The sequence below is a fragment of the Nicotiana sylvestris genome, chromosome 4 (assembly GCF_000393655.2).
Source record: "Nicotiana sylvestris chromosome 4, ASM39365v2, whole genome shotgun sequence".
Classification (NCBI taxonomy): domain Eukaryota; kingdom Viridiplantae; phylum Streptophyta; class Magnoliopsida; order Solanales; family Solanaceae; genus Nicotiana; species Nicotiana sylvestris.
The window spans coordinates 135,850,579-135,871,242 of record NC_091060.1 but is presented as its reverse complement, the minus strand read 5'-3'; the positions used below and the strand labels follow the sequence as shown (position 1 = coordinate 135,871,242).

General features: G+C 37.7%; 1 long non-coding RNA gene across 1 annotated transcript; it reads left to right on the top strand.

The window, feature by feature from the left end:
• Nucleotides 1-1,530: 1,530 nt before the first annotated feature.
• On the top strand, nucleotides 1,531-2,702 carry LOC138889058 (uncharacterized). Its single transcript, XR_011406620.1, has 2 exons — nucleotides 1,531-1,757; nucleotides 2,274-2,702. It is a non-coding gene; the product is annotated as an uncharacterized lncRNA (long non-coding RNA).
• The last annotated feature ends 17,962 nt before the right edge of the window (nucleotides 2,703-20,664 follow it).

Here is a 20,664-nt window from a genome sequence, read left to right as displayed (position 1 = left end):
CAAGCCGCCGCCTCTCCCCACTATCTCCACCGTGCGCCGCCGCCAGTGGTGCTCCAAACACCACCCAACTTACACCGTTCTCTTCATCTCATTACCCTCTCTCCGAATCCGAGCCCCAAACCTTTGAAAGCTCCCTCTAATTCTATGAAATCGAAACCCTAGGTAGCCGCCCTTTTATTCCTCTCTCTGATTTCATGGAAAATCCAACTACTACCCTAAAAACTTTACACAGACGTGTAGATCTCTAGGAGACCTACACTTTCCCTTTAATTTCACCTCCAAAACTCGACCACCGCCGTCTGATCCCCCCTCCCCCAACTGCCGCGACCGCCACCACCGTTGCCTCATCGTCGCTGAGCCACTGTTCCAGCATGAGCACGACCCTGTTGCCTCTCTTTCTCTTTGACAAATGCTGGACTCAACTCTGTTTCGTCAAAGTTTGTGTGTTTTTCGGCATTTGTCATCGAGAAAAAGAGGCATGGAGGTCGATTTGCCATCTAGTTGTGTTGTACTACTGGTTTGAAGCCCGAGCATTTAGGTAAAATCCTAGTCCCTTGTTCATTAGTTTTAGTTTCTCCTTTACTGACTGATTTTTTAGATTTTTAGTTTAGTTTAAGTTTTATTTTTTCTTAATTAGTGATTATTCTTCTTGTTGATTTTAGAAATTCTGTTGTTGTTTATTCGTTTAGGCCATTGCTTCAATCATTTCCCTCTTTTTATAACTTATGTTTTTTCCCGCAATTTGTGTTTAGGTTTGGTTTAACTTCTAGTTTGCAATTAATTGGTAATCTAGGATTGTTAGTTCGTGTTAGCTTCATTGACAATCATCAATGATTTTATACTTTTGAATCATGTATTAGTTGGTTATTTACTCTATCATTTCATTTTTGTTTAGTCAATCGGTTTTGTTAATCACTTGTGAAATCCGATTAACTATTTGTAATTGGCGAAGTCCATTGATCTTCTGGTTTCGCGATTGATTTTGGTGTTTTGCCTTAGTTCAAAATCTGTTAGTGATCGTTAGTTCGTGTTTAGTCTCGCTTTTTATTTTTTGTTTCAGTCAACTCGATAATTGTTTCACTATCAACTCGTATTATGCGTTGCCTTAAGTTGTTAAGTTATAATTTTATGTTTATTATTTCTAGTTTTGTCTATGTTTAAGCTAATTAGTTTAAGGCTTTAACTACATGTTTTATTTGTTTGTAGTCATTAAGTTCTTTTGGTAATTGTTCAAGTCTAGTTATGTGATTTTGCACTTTCTAGTTTGAAGCAATAGTTTAGTTTGATATTGGTTTGTGAGGGTAGTAGAAGGTACTTGAGTGTAGGGCCTTTGTTTGGTTGCTTTTACTGTTCAAGGACAGTTTGAAGTATAATACTCCAAAAATCTGTCCCTAGTTGGTATGTTTCTTGGACATATTTTTGGGTTTGGACAGATTTTCTGTCAAAAAATTTTATTATTTTGGACAAATTTTTGGTAAATCAAAATTTTGTCCCAAAGTCCTTTCTCCTCCTATATAAAGAGGAGTTCTTTCTTCATCTTGCACACATCTTTTACTCTAAAAACACACATCTTACACATTCTGGACATTCCATGAAATATAATGCCTTTAAAACTCTATTTTCTGGTGTAATTCCTTGAAAAAAGACTGCTGTTTCTGGGTTCATTTTCGGAGATTCTTGAGCTGCTTTCTCCTGTTGTTTGAGTTGCTGCTAGTTGGATTTTTTCACTACTGTGTTTTGATTTCTCTGCAACGTAGGTAAGCCTTAAACCTCTGTAATGCAGATTTTTCAATATTAATGGACATGACATGTGTTTTTAGCATACTCTAGTGTTGTTTAGTTAAAAAGAAAAGAGATGAATATTGGATGGTTGTTTCTATGGTTGTGTCTTATATCTCAAGCAGATTTACGTGCTAAAATACGGATGTTTGGTTCATCTTGATTTCCTTAAGTTGAGTTTCACTTTGGAAAAAGAATAGTTGAAAGCTTCTACTCTTACTGTTAGCAGCTGGTTTTTCTTTTGAAGTATTGGATTTGAAGTCAGGTTCTCTTATTTGTGTTTATTTACATTTGAAGTTGGCTTTGTTCCTTGGAAGGTGAAAGGATAAATATTTCCATGGCTCAATTTGTTACTTGGGTTCCCTAATTTCAAGTTTTTCTTTAATAGTTAAATAAGTATCTATGCGCATGTTAAATGGCTAAAGTCCTTAGTATCAAGGACAATTGTCCTTTTAAAATGACTGTATTGGGAAAAAACTGAATTTACATTGTAGGTGACGTGGCATGACACGTGAACTGATCAAACGGTCAAAACACAATAAATAGCCAAGAGGCACGGGTGACAAAAGATAAGGGAAAAAGAAAGCAACATTGGTGCGGACCGTTACTAAAATAGGTACGAGTCTCGTACCTATCCAAGTCATCTAAAAGACCGAAGATCGGAAGAAGTTGAAGATACGAATCTGATGACGTAAAAGAATTTAAATATAGCATTAAATATCAAATACGTTAGAATATTTGTTTTAAAAAGAAATGATTGTGTAACATTTCTTTTAATGTCATTTATTGTTCATAATTGCCTCATTAAGACAAAGGCATTACATCTTCTCCTAGGATTAGCTATAAAAGGAGAAGAATTCACCATCTGTAAAGGGGGAAAGACTATTGGAATCTTACTGAAATACAAAATTTTTATTGCTTTACCATCATTCACAAAAATATTTTATTTTTGTCTCTTGATTATCAGTAACCCGAATTTCTTTTTAGCTTTGATCAAAGACTCAGATTTTTTGGCTAAACAAATTGGTTCCGTTACCGGGAATCTGATAATCTTTTCTTTTAAGCTATATCTTGTCCATTGTCGTCACCATGTCAAACAACAACACCGACAATAACAGTAATAACACATTGGGAAACCATGAAAATCAAATCCATCAAAATCAAGGTGACGTGGTTCCCTCCCCTCCAGATTCACCACGACAATCTCGTGAAGGCACTCATGTTACTGAATCCCGTGCTGATCAACAAGAACAATCTGAACACTTTGAAAGAGTTACAACTAAAGCTTTACAAAAGCTAATTGATACACAGGTCGGCAAAGCTCTTCAGACACTAGTTAGTCGATTGCCTGCTGCACCACCCACACCAACTCCTAATAATAATACATTGGAGAATCCCCGTTCTGGTCTTGATAATTCTGGAAACGGAGCAACCCCCAGTGAACCACAGGAAGGGGGACCAGGTAATTCAAATAATTCATATTTGCAAAATTTAGTACTAACCTTGCAGAAACAGATTAAGGAACAAAATGAGCGTATTGAGCAAATCCCTGGAGTTCCGCCTGTAATAAAAGGAGTAGACATGGACAAATACTCACAACAACCATGGAAGCCAAGTGCTGCTCCCCTTCCAATTCCGAAAAAGTTCAAAATGCCTGACATCCCGAAATATGATGGTACTACAGACCCACGTGACCACGTGACTGCATTTACAACAGGCGTGAAAGGCAACGACTTGACCAAACAAGAAATTGAATCAGTACTGGTCAAGAAATTTGGAGAAACACTCACCAAGGGTGCATTAACCTGGTATTCTCTTTTATCTGAAAATTCTATTAATTCTTTTGCTGAGCTTGCAGATTCTTTTATTAAAGCACATTCGGGAGCACAAAAGGTTGAGAAAAGAATGGAAGATATTTTCAAAATCGAACAAGGGGATTCGGAGTTGCTTAGAAATTTTGTTGATAGATTCCAGCGTGAAAGAATGACTCTACCCCGTGTGCCTGACAACTGGGCTGCAATAGCCTTTGCAAGTAATTTAAATGACAAAAGTTCTGAAGCCACGAGATGACTCAAAGAAAGCCTTCGAGAATTTCCTGCAACCACGTGGAATGATGTTTACAACAGGTATAGTACGAAGCTGCGAATTGAAGAAGATATCGTACCTAAGTTTCATCATGAAGAAAGGGGTGGTCCCCGAAGATCAGAAACCGAAAAAAGATCAGGTAAAAACAGGTACGATCCATATATGGGACCTGCAGGAAAAACCCACGGTTGAAACAAGATAGCCAGCAATATGATCAAAAATCGAGGAACAGAGACTCTGGTTCTTCTTCAAAATTCAGGAATGATCGGAACAGACAAGAATCACGAGATGATGACAGAAGTTTAAAGGCACGATTCGGCAGATATAATTTTAATGTCTCTACCTCCGAGCTCGTGGCTGTTTTAAGAAGCATGGGAGATAAGGTACGACGGCCAAAAGAGATGCGGTCAAATCCAAATAGACGCAATCCAGATCATTGGTGCGAATTCCACAATGATCACGGGCACAAAACTTCAGAATGTAGATTCTTGCAGAGTGAAGTGGATCATCTATTGAAGCAAGGGTACCTCACCGAGTTATTTAGCGAGAAAGGAAAACAAGCTTATATGAACAATAGGCAAGAGCCACCACAGCCTCCTTCACCCAAGAGGACAGTGAATGTGATAAGTGGGGGAGAAGATATTCACGGCATAACCTACACAGCCTCCAACAAGGTTTCTAAGGTAACAATTACACACGGGAAACGGGTGCGGCAGGTCTTAGAAAATGAAAGTATTTCATTCGATGATGCAGATACCGAAGGAGTGATAACTCCACATAATGACGCACTGGTAATATCTTTACTTGTACATGATACTAATGTAAAACGAGTTTTGATTGATCCAGGGAGTTCCGTAAATATTATACTACTAAGGGTATTACGTGAAATGCAAGCTGAAGACAAAATGATACCCAAGGCGCATACCTTGTCAGGCTTCGACAATTCAAGTGTGGTAACAAAAGGAGAGGTAATTCTAACAACTTTTGCTACGGGTGTTGTTAAAGAAACTAAATTTCAGGTAGTTGATATGGAAATGGCCTACAATATGATCATGGGGAGACCATGGATACACGATATGGATATTGTCCTATCAACTCTACATCAAGTTGTTAAATTCCCATCACCATGGGTAATTTGCCAAATTCGTGGGGATCAACAGATGGCTAGAAGTGTCAACGCTGTAACAAGTACGAGCACCGTAAATAAAGAAAAATAACAATTACAGGAAATAGTTGAAGGTAAAAAAGATCAAACTTCAGCTGAACAAGAAAAGACAGATTTGGACTCAAGGCCTGACACGATTCAGGAACCTGAAGAAAATGAAAGCATCAAAACGACAATTGAAGAGCTCGAGGCAGTGATATTATTTGAGAAATGGCCTGAACGGAAGGTTTATGTCGGAGCCAATTTAAGCTTAGACATGCGAGGTATGATAATCGAATTTTTAAAAGCTAACTTAGACTTCTTTGCTTGGTCCCACGCTAATATGACAGGGATACCACCGGATGTGATGACTCACAAACTCAATGAGGACCCTTCTTTCACACCAATAAAGCAAAAGAAGAGAAAGCAAGGTGCTTTCAAGAACCAGGTGATTTAGGATGAGGTCCAAAAATTATTAAAAATCGGATCGATCTGTGAGGTAAAATATCCTACTTGGTTAGCTAACACGGTGGTTGTACCCAAGAAAAATGGTAAGTGGCGTGTTTGTGTAGATTATACCGATTTAAATAAAGCCTGTCCAAAAGATTCCTTTCCCTTACCGCATATAGACCAACTAATTGATGCAACCGCAGGTCATGAACTTTTAAGTTTTTTAGATGCATACTCGGGATATAATCAAATTAAAATGGATCCTGGTGATGAAGAAAAAACTTCTTTCATCACAGACAGGGGGACTTACTGTTATAAAGTAATGCCCTTTGGTCTCAAAAATGCTGGGGCAACCTATCAAAGGTTGGTCACCAAAATGTTCCAAGAACATTTAGGGAAAACAATGGAGGTATATATAGACGATATGCTCGTCAAAACCCAGCAATCTCATGATCATATTTCTCATCTATCTATTACTTTTGAAATTTTGCGAAAATTTAATATGAAACTCAACCCAGAAAAATGTGCATTTGGAGTTGCATCAGGTAAGTTTTTGGGTTTTCTTGTTTCTAACCGTGGTATTGAAGTGAATCCTTCTCAGATCAAAGCAATAGAAGAAATCCCTGATATCCTTACTAATAAAAAGGAAGTACAAAGATTAACGGGAAGAATTGCAGCTTTGGGGAGATTTATTTCCAAATCCTCAGAAAGGTGTTTTAAGTTTTTCTCTGCACTCAAAAAGCAAGATCATTTTGAATGGAATGAAGATTGTCAACAAGCCCTTAGAAATTTGAAAGCTTATTTGTCAAAACCACCGTTATTGGCAAAACCAAAGGTGGGGGAAAAACTTCTCATCTATCTGGTCATATCTGAAGTCGCGGTGAGTGCTGTTTTAGTCCGCGAGGACCAAGGTAAACAATCTCCTATTTATTATGTAAGTAAGTCCTTATTGGATGCTGAGACACGATACCCACAGCTAGAAAAATTAGCATTAGCTTTGATCATGGCATCTAGAAAATTAAGACCTTATTTTCAATGTCATCCCATTAATGTAGTTACTGCTTTTCTGCTTCGAAATATTTTGCATAAACACGAACTTTCAGGAAGATTAGCAAAATGGGTTATATAACTAAGTGAATATGAAGTTGTTTATCAACCCAGGACCGCTATAAAATCTCAAGTACTAGCTGATTTCGTGGCTGATTTTAGCCAGGGGATGCATTTAGAAGCAGAAAAAGAATTACTAGTTTTTAATGGTGCAAACCCGGGGACTTGGGTTTTATTCACTGATGGTTCATCTAATGTAAAAGGGGCAGGCCTAGGGATAGTCCTCGTACCACCTGCGGGTGAGACTATTAGACAGGCTATAAAATGTCATTCTATAACTAACAATGAAGCAGAGTATGAGGCTGTAATTGCAGGTTTAGAATTGGCACGAGAACTCGGCATAACACAGATTATAATCAAGAGTGATTCTCAACTCGTGGTCAATCAAATGCTGGGGACTTATACAGCCAGAGAGACGCGAATGCAAGAATACCTCGCGAAGGTACGGGAGTTAATAAAGCAATTCCAAACTTGGAAAGTAGTGAAAATCCCAAGAGATGAGAATGTAGAGGCAGATGTTTTAGCTAATCTCGCATCTGAAGCAGACGTAGCAAACGATACAAATGCTTCAGTCATACATTTATTTCATTCCGTTCTCGAATCTGATAAAAACGAGGTAAATTTTAATCATTTAACATGGGAGTGGAGAAACGAAATTGTTGCCTTTTTACAGCACGGTACCGTGCCTAATGACAAAGGAAAGGCTCACGCGCTTCGCAAAAAAGCTGCTCGATATTTTTATATCAAGGAAATCTTTATCGAAAGATGTTCGGTGGACCACTAGTAAGGTGTCTCGGACCCTCTCAAACAGAATATGTGATGAGAGAAGTGCAGAAGGACATTGTGGGAATCACGCAGGGGGACGGTCGCTGGTAAGAACATTAATTCACACAGGATATTATTGGCCTAAGATGGAAGAAGAAGCAACCAGTTTCGTGTCCAAATGTGATAAATGTCAAAGGTACGACAACAATATGCACAGACCAGCTGAGTTACTACATCCTGTTATTGCCCCGTGGCCCTTTATGAAATGGGGAATGGATATCGTAGGTCCACTTCCACAAGCAAAAGGTCAGGTAAAGTTTCTACTTGTACTTACAGATTATTTCACTAAATGGGTAGAAGCAGGGGCATTTAAACAGGTACGAGAGAAGGAAGTTAAAGACTTCATATGGCGAAATATAATATGCCGCTTAGGAACACCAAAGGAGATCGTGTGTGACAATGGACTACAGTTCATTGGAGCTCAAATCACAGAATTTCTTCGAAGTTGGCAGATCAAAAGGATAACGTCTACGTTATACCATCCAGTAGGTAATGGACAAGCGGAATCTACTAACAAAGTCATTATCAACAATTTGAAGAAGAGGTTACAGGATTCAAAAGGTAATTGGCCTGAGGTGTTACCTGGAGTATTATGGGCTTATCGTACAACGACCAAAATAGGCACTGGAGAAACACCATTTTCAATGGTTTATGGTGCGGAAGACTTAATTCCAGTTGAAATAGGTGAGCCAAGCACACGGTACGATCAGGCAACATAGGAATCTAATGATGAAGAGATGCGGGTCAACTTTGATTTACTTGAAGGAAGAAGAGAAGCTGCATTGATAAGAATGGCAGCACAAAAGTAAGTAATTGAACGATATTACAATAGGAAAGCACGCCTCAGTTTTTTCAAAATTGGGGACTTCGTGCTTAAAAAGGTGTTCCAATCTGCAAAGGCTGCTAACTCAGGAAAGCTAAGTCCAACATGGGAAGGACCGTACAAAGTCCGTGACATTGCGGGAAAAGGAGCATACTAGTTAGAGACAATGGACGGCAAAGTTTTACCCTCACATTGGAATGCCGTCCATTTAAAAAGATATTACTTTTGAGAAAGTACCTACGGTCAGGTATCACCATGTTAAAATTTCTCTCTTGAATTATTAATGTTTTACTAACGATTTTAGATGCTAGGCAAAACACCCTAACTCGTGCCAAATGATGAGTCATAACCTGCAAGGCAAAATGGAGTATTCTTAAATTCCCAGCCCAGGGTTACAATTAATCTGATGGAAATACACACGAGTTAGGCAGTCTTCATCTATAATCGCACCTCCGAGTCCCGTATATCTTTCTGTTTCAGGAAAAGGGCCAAAGTAAAAGAAATAAACAAGTGCTCGAGGCTTCATACTTCACCGCTCAAACACTTGGGGGACTACATATTGTACACAGATATGTGTAGAAGTGCAGATACGAATATCGAACAAAAGTCGGCCACAAAGAGACAAGTGTTGAGAAAAAGTTACGAAGTCTTCAGCATTCATGAGAACAACAGAGTCATCTCTCAAACTCATAAACAAAGTCACCTCTCAAACCCTTCTTAATATATAAAGATAGGGTCATGACTATGTACTGAAACAGGTTATGAAGAAAAACCTTGTTTATTCTATGTTATGTACAAATCTGTTACAAAAAAAAACAGTTACGAGAAAGTTGTAGATGTATTGTAATACATGTAATAGTCAAACACTTGTTAAAGTTCATGAATAGAAACTTGCCAAAGTTGTTTCATACAAAACGTGTGTATTCCTATTTCTTTTATCGTATTATAACACCATTATGAAGTTGAGACGTCTTCTTCATTAAGTGTCGAATGAGGAGAGAGGAGCTTCATCAAAAACAGGGCCGAGCTCGCCACTCTCAAAACCACTGTCAAAAAGACGCTGAGTTAATTCATTAGTATCTTTTGGCACGGTGTCCTCGTCAGAATGAATCAAAACAGGCTCGGTGGATGAAGTTTGAGCAGGGGTATCTTCAATTTCATCATTATTAATGACTCGTCTCCTAACTCTTGGTCTGGTAATTAAAGAGGTATCTTCCTCTTCCTCATTCTCAGAACTTTCTCCTATAGCTTTCCTTTTGGGAAGCGAAGCTCGAGCCTTGTTCAAATCAAGTGCAGCATTAGCAGACATGCGAATGGCCATAGCTACTTCAGCTGTCATTCCTCTAACACCAAATCCTTATCAAAAGAAGGATACATAATCAACACTGAGAAAAAGGTGCTTAACATGTAAAAAGGAAAAACAACATGTAAAAAGAGACATACCATGTGTTTTCACCTTCCAGCCATGTAAAGATAAAATTGATTTTCACGTTCTTTGATCCTTAGGAGCAATCTTCAAAATTGAATCTACCAAACCACAGAAGTCAGGAATAAGTTCCACATCTCCCATGGTTGCTACAAAAAACCAAAAAAGAGACGAAGTAAGAAAAAGAATCAGAATTCTCAAAAATAGGTGCGGTAAATAAAAGGAAACTTACGTGCAAAATTCCACTTCTCAGGGAAGGGAATATTTGTTTCACCAAGCAAGTCCACCGTACGTACAGCAACGTAACGGGTGTACTATCCACGATCTCTGTCATCTTCAGGGCTTACCAAAACCTTTTCACTTCTTGTAGTTAAGGTAAAAACCCCATGGCACATTAAATTGGGATGGTATAAATGAATAAGGTGAGAGAGGGTGAAGTCGATATTGGCTTTGGCAGATAAGTACCTCAGACAAGCCACTGCTCTCCACACTAGGGGACCAACTTGGGCCAAACAGATTTTAAAGAAATGGCAAAAATTAATAATGACTGGGTCAACCGGAGGATTAAAACCCAAAGTAAATGGGTAAGTATAAACAAAAGAGTAACCATTTCTAAAGGAAGAAATTCTCTGATTTGGGGAAGGAATTGACATTCGAAGACTATTGCTCCAGTTACAATCCCTTCTGACGGTAGGAATTGTAAGTTCGGTTACTAATGAAGGATAAGTGTCAGCTTTTTCTAAATTTACAATTTGCCTTTAAAGAGACGTTCTATCACTCCCAAAAGACAAATCACTGGGAACAATTTCATCGACTAAAGGTTCTTGAGAAGAATCAATGATTTCTTTACCTTTAGAAGAAGGGGTCTTCGGAATAGAACTCCCGATACTAAGAGGAGAAGAAGCAGGACCAGATAAACCATCACGAGCGGACCCTAGGCACAAGCTCTGAAGCCTACCACCTCTGCCTCTCCTATGTCTTGTGGGGGCATTGGGAAAGTGATCGAGAATTGGAACTTTTCTAGGATTGGGGTTTGGAGATGACATTGTTGAAGAAGGATGTACCAAAAGGGAGAGAAAATACAAGTAAGAAATTGATTGTTGAAGATCTATGAAGAAGGAGGTAAACGAAAGAGGGTTAAAAATGCTTATAGTGACAACCGTCAAACTTAGAAGTGCAATGAAGGAAAGCCTATAATAAAGGCAACTATCATTTCGTGAATAGTGTGAATGAAGAAGTCTCGAAAAACAAAAGGGGTAGAATTGCAGAATCAATCAGAAGGTGACACGTATGTAAAGCATTAAATGGAAGAGACAATTGGAGCGTCAGTATTTGTCATAATATTAATTACGGCAAAAATTCCCTTTTTACGAAGATCCACTTCCCAATTATTTACTTGATAAATAAATGGAAAGTGGGGGGACTATCTGTATTGGGAAAAAACTGAATTTACATTGTAGGTGACGTGGCATGACACGTGGACTGGTCAAACGGTTAAAACACAATAAATAGCCAAGAGGCACGGGTGACAAAAGATAAGGGAAAAAGAAAGCAACATTGGTGCAGACCGTTACTAAAATAGGTACGAGTCTCGTACCTATCCAAGTCATCTAAAAGACCGAAAATCGGAAGAAGTTGAAGATACGAATCTGATGACGTAAAAGAGTTTAAATATAGCATTAAATATCAAATACGTTAGAATATTTGTTTTAAAAAGAAATGATTGTGTAACGTTTCTTTTAATGTCATTTATTGTTCATAATTGCCTCATTAAGACAAAGACATTACATCTTCTCCTAGGATTAGCTATAAAAGGAGAAGAATTCACCATCTGTAAAAGGGGGAAGACTATTGGAATCTTACTGAAATACAAAATTTTTATTGCTTTACCATCATTCACAAAAATATTTTATTTTTGTCTCCTGATTATCAGTAACCCGAATTTCTTTTTAGCTTTGATCAAAGACTCAGATTTTTTGGTTAAAGAATGACGCTTTAAATGTGAAACAAAAAAAAAAGGGTCTAAGGTCATTTTTCTCATGTCTACGAATGATGACAAAAGGCCTATCCACGTGTAAATGCTAACTGCTTTTAGTTTCCAGTTTCGGCATAAAGCCTGAGTGCTAAAAAGTTTATATTCATTTTGAGCACCTTCATGAGGATTTGTAGCAAGTAACTCTAGCCTACTAATGTCTGTTCAAATGTATTTATTTGTTTTCCTTTAGTTTATGTTTCAGTTAAAGCATTTGTTTTGTGTTTTAAGTAAATGTAAGTGATTCAATTCAAGAGTGGCTTGAGACCTTTTTTTTTTGGGATATCCTTTCCTCTGTTAGTCCAGTTTAAAGGTCTTCTTTTTTCTTTTTATTTTTTTAAGGTTATCTTAGATTGCTGTTGTAAACCTGTTAGTTTGTATAGTTGTTTAGTATAGTAAATAAAGAGGAGAATTTCGGATTCATTTTTTTTGCGTTTGAAATAGTTTTATGATTCGCACAGATCTGCTATGGTCAAATTTAAAGAATAAAAAGTAGTAGTATAAGTTTAATTAATGTGATCTTTAAATGGATTATTTATTTATATATCTTACTTATTATTTATTACACTTTGTCTCATTTTCATATTAAAAGCTTCTTATTAATCATGACTGAACCTTTAGCTAAGTTTAGACGTGGACTCGTCCCATTGTGACAGTAGAGGAAAGAAAAATTCTAAACCAATTAGATTAGACCCTTCCCTTAAATTAAAACAACATGTCACTTAATCACTTCTAATAATTAATTTAAGCGATAGGCAATTTTAGGCACGTTTGAGATGTAGACCATGTGTTCATACTCAACCCTTGGTCGATATTTATTTAATAAAGTAGTCATGTGTGTATTCCCGCTCCTTGACTCTTTAATATTAATTGTATTTAAACCATGTGTACCGACACGTTCCTTGGTTTAGTACATATAATCAATAAGGACCTTGTGTGTTTGCATGCTCCTAGGCCAAAAGTATTAATTATTAAGCAACCATAAACAATAATAATGCAAGGCGAATAAAACATATTTTTGTCCAAAAAATAATTCAAGCCATTTTTTAATAAATAAAAGCGACCGTGGTAGAACCACGGGATTCGGGGAGTGCCTTACACCTTCTCCCTGGTCAATAGAATTCCTTACCCGATCTTCTATTTTCGCGGACCAATAAAAATAGAGTCAAACCTTCCTTTGACTAAGGATTCAAATAAAAGGTAACTTGAAACACCAAAAATCAATTCCTAAGTGGCGACTCTGTAAATAAAATAATTCATACTCAAATTCATCACTTTAATTGTAAAAGCCCTTTAATCCACACAATACTATTTTGCGGGTAGAAAAGGAGTGTGACAGCTCTGACGACTTTACTGGAGAATTGTAAGAATTCAAGCTTGTACATTGATTAATTTTTGGCTTTTATTATTTTTGGATATTACTGTGTATGCGAGCCTAATGTATTAATTGTCGCTCATTTACTGTTTTGATATTGTTTTAACTGTATATATAAATTGTCTTCTCTCGCACCCCATTTGAGTATTCTGATAAGTAATAGTGTTGTGTTTGCTGACCAGCTCCACAAAATTTTCTGTTTGAGATAAAGCCAGTGTGCAGACCTGCTCCTAGTGAAGGATTTAGTCACACATGTTTAGGCGGGGAGAACTACCAGTAAAGTTGGAACCGTTCTACGGCCGGCACGCTGACGCTCCTCGGCTTGGGTTGTCCGCCCGAGTAAGCCAGGTCTAGATCCTTCTCCTGTAAGATTTAAAAACCTAGAAGAACAAGTCACATGCCTAGTTATCCCTAGTAGGATCATTTTTGTTGCATCATTCAACTTAGCGAAGCTCGACACAAGGGTCGGGCTCGTATAGGACATGTACCCTTTTTGAGACCATCATGTTCACTTATGTGCTACTTGCTAAATCATTTGGAAGGCTTGTTTATATTGTTGACCGGCTTTAGGAAAATTAGAGCAGAGTTGAGAGAAAGAAAAAAAAAAGCACTCCCCCCGGGTCAGTGTAGATACCCAATTTTTACTAACATCTTAAAAGTGGGGCGGAGTAAGGTTTTCAAATTGGTCAATTTTTAGTCTTGGTTTGAACTACACTGGTCTGATTCTCACAAACCCAATGTGATACATAGGCAACCCTCATCGGGTCCGGCCTCCATTTTTGCAAAATTTTTCGAAAATCAGTTTGCCCATAATATTTTTTAATAATAATAATAATAATAAATCGACAGTTTTGCCGTTTTTGTCATTTTGTCATTGCATCCGGTTATTTTTTTTCCAATATGACCCTAATATCTTTCTCGGAAGTATCGAATGGCTGTTCTCGAATAAATAACCATTTTTCTCCTTTCCGATAATCTTTATTGTTTTGCCCCTATGTCCAGTCCTTTTTGTCAAGACAGCCTTAAAACCTTCCTTGGGAGCGCCGAAGGGCTGTTTTCGTAAAAATAGTTAATTTTTTTATTTTAATCCTCTCTTTTTTTATTGATTATTTCACTCATGCGTCCAACAGTTTTTGCCGAGACAACCTTGAAACCTTCCTAGGATGTGCTGAAGGGTTGTTTACGTTAAAATAACCATTTTGTTTCTTTTTAGGGCTCCTCATGTCCCGTTGTTTTATCAAAACCTTCCTAGAGTAGATGTTGGCTCTCAAATAATATTTGCACAAACTGCATGCACATATGTTTCGCCCTTGAGGTTGGGCACGTAGGTAACTTGGCTAGAGCTCATTTTTTCTCCGTCTGAATTGGACGGGCCAGTCAATACTGATCATTTGGGTCATATTTGACTGGTATTTGAAATAGGGTCATCCCCGAATGGTATATTCGCTTGTGTTCCATAATCAAAACTCTTGTTTGTTTTTTCTTTTTTAAAAAAATATTTAAATGTGCACAATGTCGTTCATTTGAGTCCAACATTAATATTCGAGAGTCAAAGGATCAAGATATTCAGGTTTGCGTGTCAATTAGGTCTAGATAGGCCCTAACCTCTGTCTTCTTGTATAGGTACAACATGAGTACAACGAGTGAACAATCTGAAAAGAGGCCTATGGATGAGGAGAACCCACAATTTTTTGTCGTCGATGAGGTACCCGCGCTTCTATCAATTTGGTGGAATGAAATAGATGGTCATGAACAAAGACAAATAAAATGCTACTTGGGAATCTGGTTCACATAATAGAGATTAAACCAAGAAATGATGTGATAGAAGCTCTAATTCCCTGTTGGGACCCGGATAATAACCTATTTCGCTTTAATGATTGTGAAATGACGCCCACACTAGAAGAGGTCATGAGCTTCATGGTAAAAGGCCAATATCTTCCCCGTGATAGACCTATAGTACCAAAGAGAGTACAGGCACACAAATTTCTGGAACTCTTGAAGATCAATCATGCAGAGTATCAGGGGTTATCCGATCGATGGGTCACTTTGAAATTTCCGTTTGACAGGTATAGCGATAGAGATGCTTTTGAAAACAACTTGGGTCAACTCGAAAACGACAAAGACATAGAAACATGGAAGGTGCATATGCGCTTTGCCTATATGGTCGCATTTTTGGGCCGTATGGTTTTTCTAGATGTAGAGGGGCATATCGACATCCTATTAGCTGGGTAGTGCAAGATTTGACTACCATGGAAAAACCCACTCTTATCCCTATGATTCTTTCGAATATGTTATGGGCTTTGACCAAGTGTCGAGAGGGACAAAAGTTCTTTGAGGGCTGCAACATATTGCTTCAAATGTGGATTTTGGAACACTTCTACCGTCACCCTGTCATCGATAACTTCAACTCGCATTGGTCCAATTTTGTTCAAAATCATAAAGAGAGGATCGAAACATGTGAGTTTCCTGAAGGAATTGAAGCTTGGAAAGAGTTATTTCTCACCTTGACTGCAGACCAAATCACTTAGAATTATCATTGGTCTTTTGCAAAAGACATTATTTGTGAATCTTCTCATCAACCTTTTCTGATATTAATGGGTCTCAATGACATCTAACCTTATGCTCCGCTTAGGGTAATGCGCCAGTTAGGCCGACGCGAAGAAATAACACCAAAAAGGGCATGAGCAAGTTCGCATATGACATTTCTCCGAAAAAGCTAGTTGATGACAAGGAAGTCATGAACAATTGGTTTGGGAGCGGAATTTTTGAGTTCCGCAATATGGTAGAAGATAGCGACAGAGGGGAGGTGGTCCCCGGGTACCTTTCTTGGTTTCACGACCCTTCATCATTGGCACATAGGCCAGAAGGGTCCAACAGAAGAAGAAGTGACCACCTTGTCGTGCAAATGTTGAAGCAAGAACTGGAGCAAGCCAAAGAAACCATCTTCCAACAACAAGCCCAATATCATTCAGATCCAGTCAGAGTTTAAGAAAGACTACTAGGCCTCCCTACAGGTTATGGATGAGGACTTAAAAACTGCTTGTATGAACCTAGCATGTTTGGAGGAACAGTTGGCATACAGGGTCAAGTTGGCCCTAAAGAAAGCTTAGAGGGGTCGACTCTCTAAAATACACAGGCTACAAGAAGACCTGAGCATTGTCGAGGAAGTAATGCACCAGCAACAAATGGAGTTTGATCTCCAAAAAGAGAAATTTGAGTCAAGTAAGGATCACGAACTAACCGAATTCGAGATGGAGAAATGTCACTATCATGGGGTAATTGGACGGCTGCAAAATGACTTGACAGAAGCTATGAAACAAAGGAACTCGGCATTAGACCGCGAGGCAGATGCACTGAATGTCAAGAGGAGGATACTTGAGATAGCTGAGTACACCGCTCTAGGGTGCGCAGATTGTGGGAAAATGAACAAGAAAATATTTATCGAATTCGCAATCAACCTCGCTCGCCATATTGCAACAGACCTGGAGGCCCTGTACAGAGATATGCCCAACCAATTAGGGCAGGGAGCGCCCCAACCGAGATGATGTCAAGTGGATAGTCTGCAAATTTGGAGTTTCTTTGTTACATTCACTTTCTTAGATGTTTTAGTATGTGTATTTTTAGTTTGAGTCGGTACGGAGTTTATTTGTGGCATTTATTTTGTGGAGTCCGTTTTCATTCCTGTCGAGTCTGTTGTAGTTTTCTTTGCGCATTTTCGTTTCAACGTCTTGTACTAAAAAGAAAAAAAAGAAAAAAAATTATATATTGAAAATCCAAAAAGATTTTAATTTGAAAAATGTTATGAACCAAAAGAAAGGTGTGTGTTTTCTTATTGGAAAATTCAAAAAAAAAATCAATCAAGTGTCTTACGTCCCTAAACTATGTAGTGATCTGATTCATGCGGTGACATGATACATAGGCAACCCCTAAAAAGTTCGATCGAAATATTATTCAATGACTCTAAATGAGGGATGAAAATGAGGCAAGTGAAAAGAAAAGCGGAAAAAAATAGAGAAGAAAATAAGAGCGTCAGTAAGCAGCAACCTTATAAGCCGGAATGAAATATGAAGCCTTCCAAAAACATGTTAGAAATGGTGACAATGATAGGAACATGGCATATTACGTGTGATTCATATATGTAAAATGCTTAACCCTAACTAGTTTGTTGTCTCTTATATCGAGTAAGCTTAAGGTGGTTGGTTTGTGGTGAAACTGGCAACACATCAATACTTCACCAGATCTAAGGGAAAAGTAGCAATGACTAACAATGATGAAATCGAGCTGGTCGGTGACGACCCCCAAGGTCAGCCGGTTGAGAAAGAGTTAGACGAAGTAAGAAGATTGAAACAACAATTGTGTGATGTGTATCAGGCTTGGGTCTCCGGTCATCCTTCGCCTCAAGGTCCCTCAGAAGGAACTTCCACCATACCCCTAGCCACTCAACCACCGTTCCATGCAACGAGAGATCACATTTTACCGCCATGGTATGTTCCAAACTACAACTTTCATGCCGCCCCTGGTACCTCTAATGTGCGACCTCTAGCCGCACCGGTCAGCAACACCCCTCTCGTCGTGTCTGGCGCGCCGGTATATACAATGTCGCCACCACCTCCTGTGACAAGGCCAAACAATGAGCCACTATCTCATGCTTATGATGGCCAATACTGTTGATACCCAATTTTCCTCACATATTTTAAACACGTATATATACTTTCAAACTAGGACATATGCAGTTATAAGCATGCATAAGTATTTTTACAATTTTTCTCTATAGTTTTAAAAGCAACAAATCAATTTATTTCTTCTCTTTTTATTATATAAATGTCCAATAATTATCCTTCAAATTACTTTTGTGATGATTTAGCCATTTAAATTCATTATTTATGTCAGCATAGTGTTTAAATATTTTTAATGCATTTTGTGTAATTACATTTATATTTTTTAAGCTAAATTCCACATCTTTGCAATAATAACCCTTACTAATGTATAATTACATTATTTATGCATAAATGGTCTTTTACATTTTTTAAAATGTTAAATAACTATTTTAAATCATTTTAGTACACAAAGATATTTTTGGTACTCATTTATTATTTTTTATAAATTATTTAGTTATTACAAGTGGCTATTTAAAATCTGGCTTTATGTTATTTCAATTTTGGCCTTAATTTTGACCCAATACCCAGCCCAATCTCAACCTAAACCTACCTTGCCCAAAACTAAATGCCTGACCCAGCCCCAATCTCATTTAATCTCGGTCGTTGATCATAGAGATCAACGGCCACAATTGGCCCCTTCCTTTTTTATTCCTAAACGACCCCCCAAAACCCTCTTATTTCCCTCACCTCTCACGTCGTCACCTAATCCTCTCCTCTCTCAAATGCTCTCAAACCTAACCCTAATCGGACCTCACCGTCACTCATCTATGGCTATCTATGGTGGTTTCTCACCCCCACCCCAGGGTCCTCAAGGGACTAGGGTTAGTTTGCTTGAATCTATGGCCATTTCTTGCCTGTTTCGGGCTGTGCCGGTTTGATTCCGAGTAAGATCTTCCTATATCTATGGGTTTCTAGGCTTGATTCTTCATCTCTATGATTGTTCTTCTTGAAACCCTAATTTCTTTCTTATGAACTTCTTAGATTTGTACAGATCTGAGATGGTTTGGACATATTTCATATGAATTTTACAAGAACCTTTTGATTTTTACAAGAACCGTATGATTTTTGAATGATTTTTCATTTTTCTCTAAGCTAAGATTTTCAGAAATTTCTTTTTCCAAAACATTTGGTAATTCTGAGTGTTTAATCTTTTGTTTCCTATATGTTCTAACCGATTTCATTAGATTTGCTCTAACCCTAACTTGTTTATACTAAAAGCCCTAATTTTTTCCACATTCTTTGTTTGATTTTTGAGTACTTGTGTACTGACTTTGTTCTTGCCTTGGTTCTTGTAATTTTTCATTTAGCCATTTAGATGTCTCGTGGTTTTCTTATCCTAATATGCCTCTACTGAGTTTCTTAGTTCAACTTTTCTACTGATTCTATATGTTTATGTTCATTCTGACTATTCATGTTAAGACTATATGTTCTCTTTAAATCAGGGTTGTTTTGAATTTTGATTTACCAATTTACTTCGTCTAAAACTATGTGCCAAGCCCTGACTATTCCTTCCTGGCCTGTTTGGATTGTCTGCGAGATTTGCTAACTCTTTACGTGATTTTCTCTTGTAATTAAATCCTGGACTATTCTGAAGTTCTTTTTTTTGGTTTGATTGAAACTCTTTTCCTTAACAAAACCTTTGATTCTTACTTCTTTACTCATTTTGATTGAACTTCTTGCCTTAATTAAGTTTTCTCTTGCCTTATTTGTTATTTGCTGATTTCTTGCCAATTGTTTCCTTAATTGAACTCTCGTTCATTCACCCATAATTACCTATTCTATACCCATGTCTTACTTGATTCCCTTCCTTAAATACATGTCCTACTTTTACCGTTGATTGATTATCCCTTGATTAAGGAGAAGACCTACTGATTTTACATGTGTGACTGATTCCGTGAATTTCCCTCTTATAATTACCTATTTTACATGTGTGACTGCTTTTGTTTAACTCTTGATCACTATATAAACTCCCTCTTATTTTAACTTCAACACGAACAATAATTCAAAAAAACTATCACTTTACACTTTAAAAGGCTCTCTCTATGCTCTCTCTGCTACTTGTGATCCCTGTTATTCTAGCCGGCTGCAAGCCAAGGCTGGGAATTGCACAATACCTTACTCAAGTCTTGTGTTTTCTTTCTTTAACTAGGTATGCTTCTAATTAATTTTTAAGAATCAAAACCTATGTGTTTACTTACTAATTTAGTTCATGTGGCAGGATGTCCATTATTGCTTCTGTTTACTACTCACCCAGCTCAAATCTATGATCAACATGTTTCCACTATGCTTGCTTGCTTGATGTTTTGTTTGATAGATCTACATATGTAACTAGGCCTTTTTGACTAACTACTATCTTTCTTAAACTCTGCTTCTATGTAATTAGCACGCCTTCATTTGTTAATACTTGTCTAGCATGCCCATCTAAGTCTTTTCATGTTCTGCCTCACTCCTGTTAAGTTAATTACTCTCCCTAGAATGACTTCAACATGTTTCTGCTGTAATTATTGCTGCATTCTACCTAACCTACTAGTTCTATATAACCCTTCAAAACTCTATTTATTCTGTTGTTTGGGTGTTCCATTGAGGTGTACTATCTATGTTCCCAACCCCTCTTCCCTTGTGTGAAAGTTATTCCTAAAGCTTGTTTTGTTTTATGACTTGTTCTCTGATTGCAAAAGTGTTTCTTTACACTTTCCTCAAACTGTTTTATCACTAAAATCAACAATGTTTTTTTTTCCAGAAATTCTTTTCAATCCTAAACCTTTCTTTATACTATCTATTAAAGTCTTTCAAACCATTATGCACTTCTACTTACTCCTAGAATACTAGGTCTTGCCCCTCTGGTATGTGTATTGCTTAGAGACCCTTGAGATCTCTTTGAACTCTAGCATATCAAGGCTGACACTTCCACACTGCACAATAATCAGTTGTTATTTGAGAAAGATCTAGGTGTGAGCACT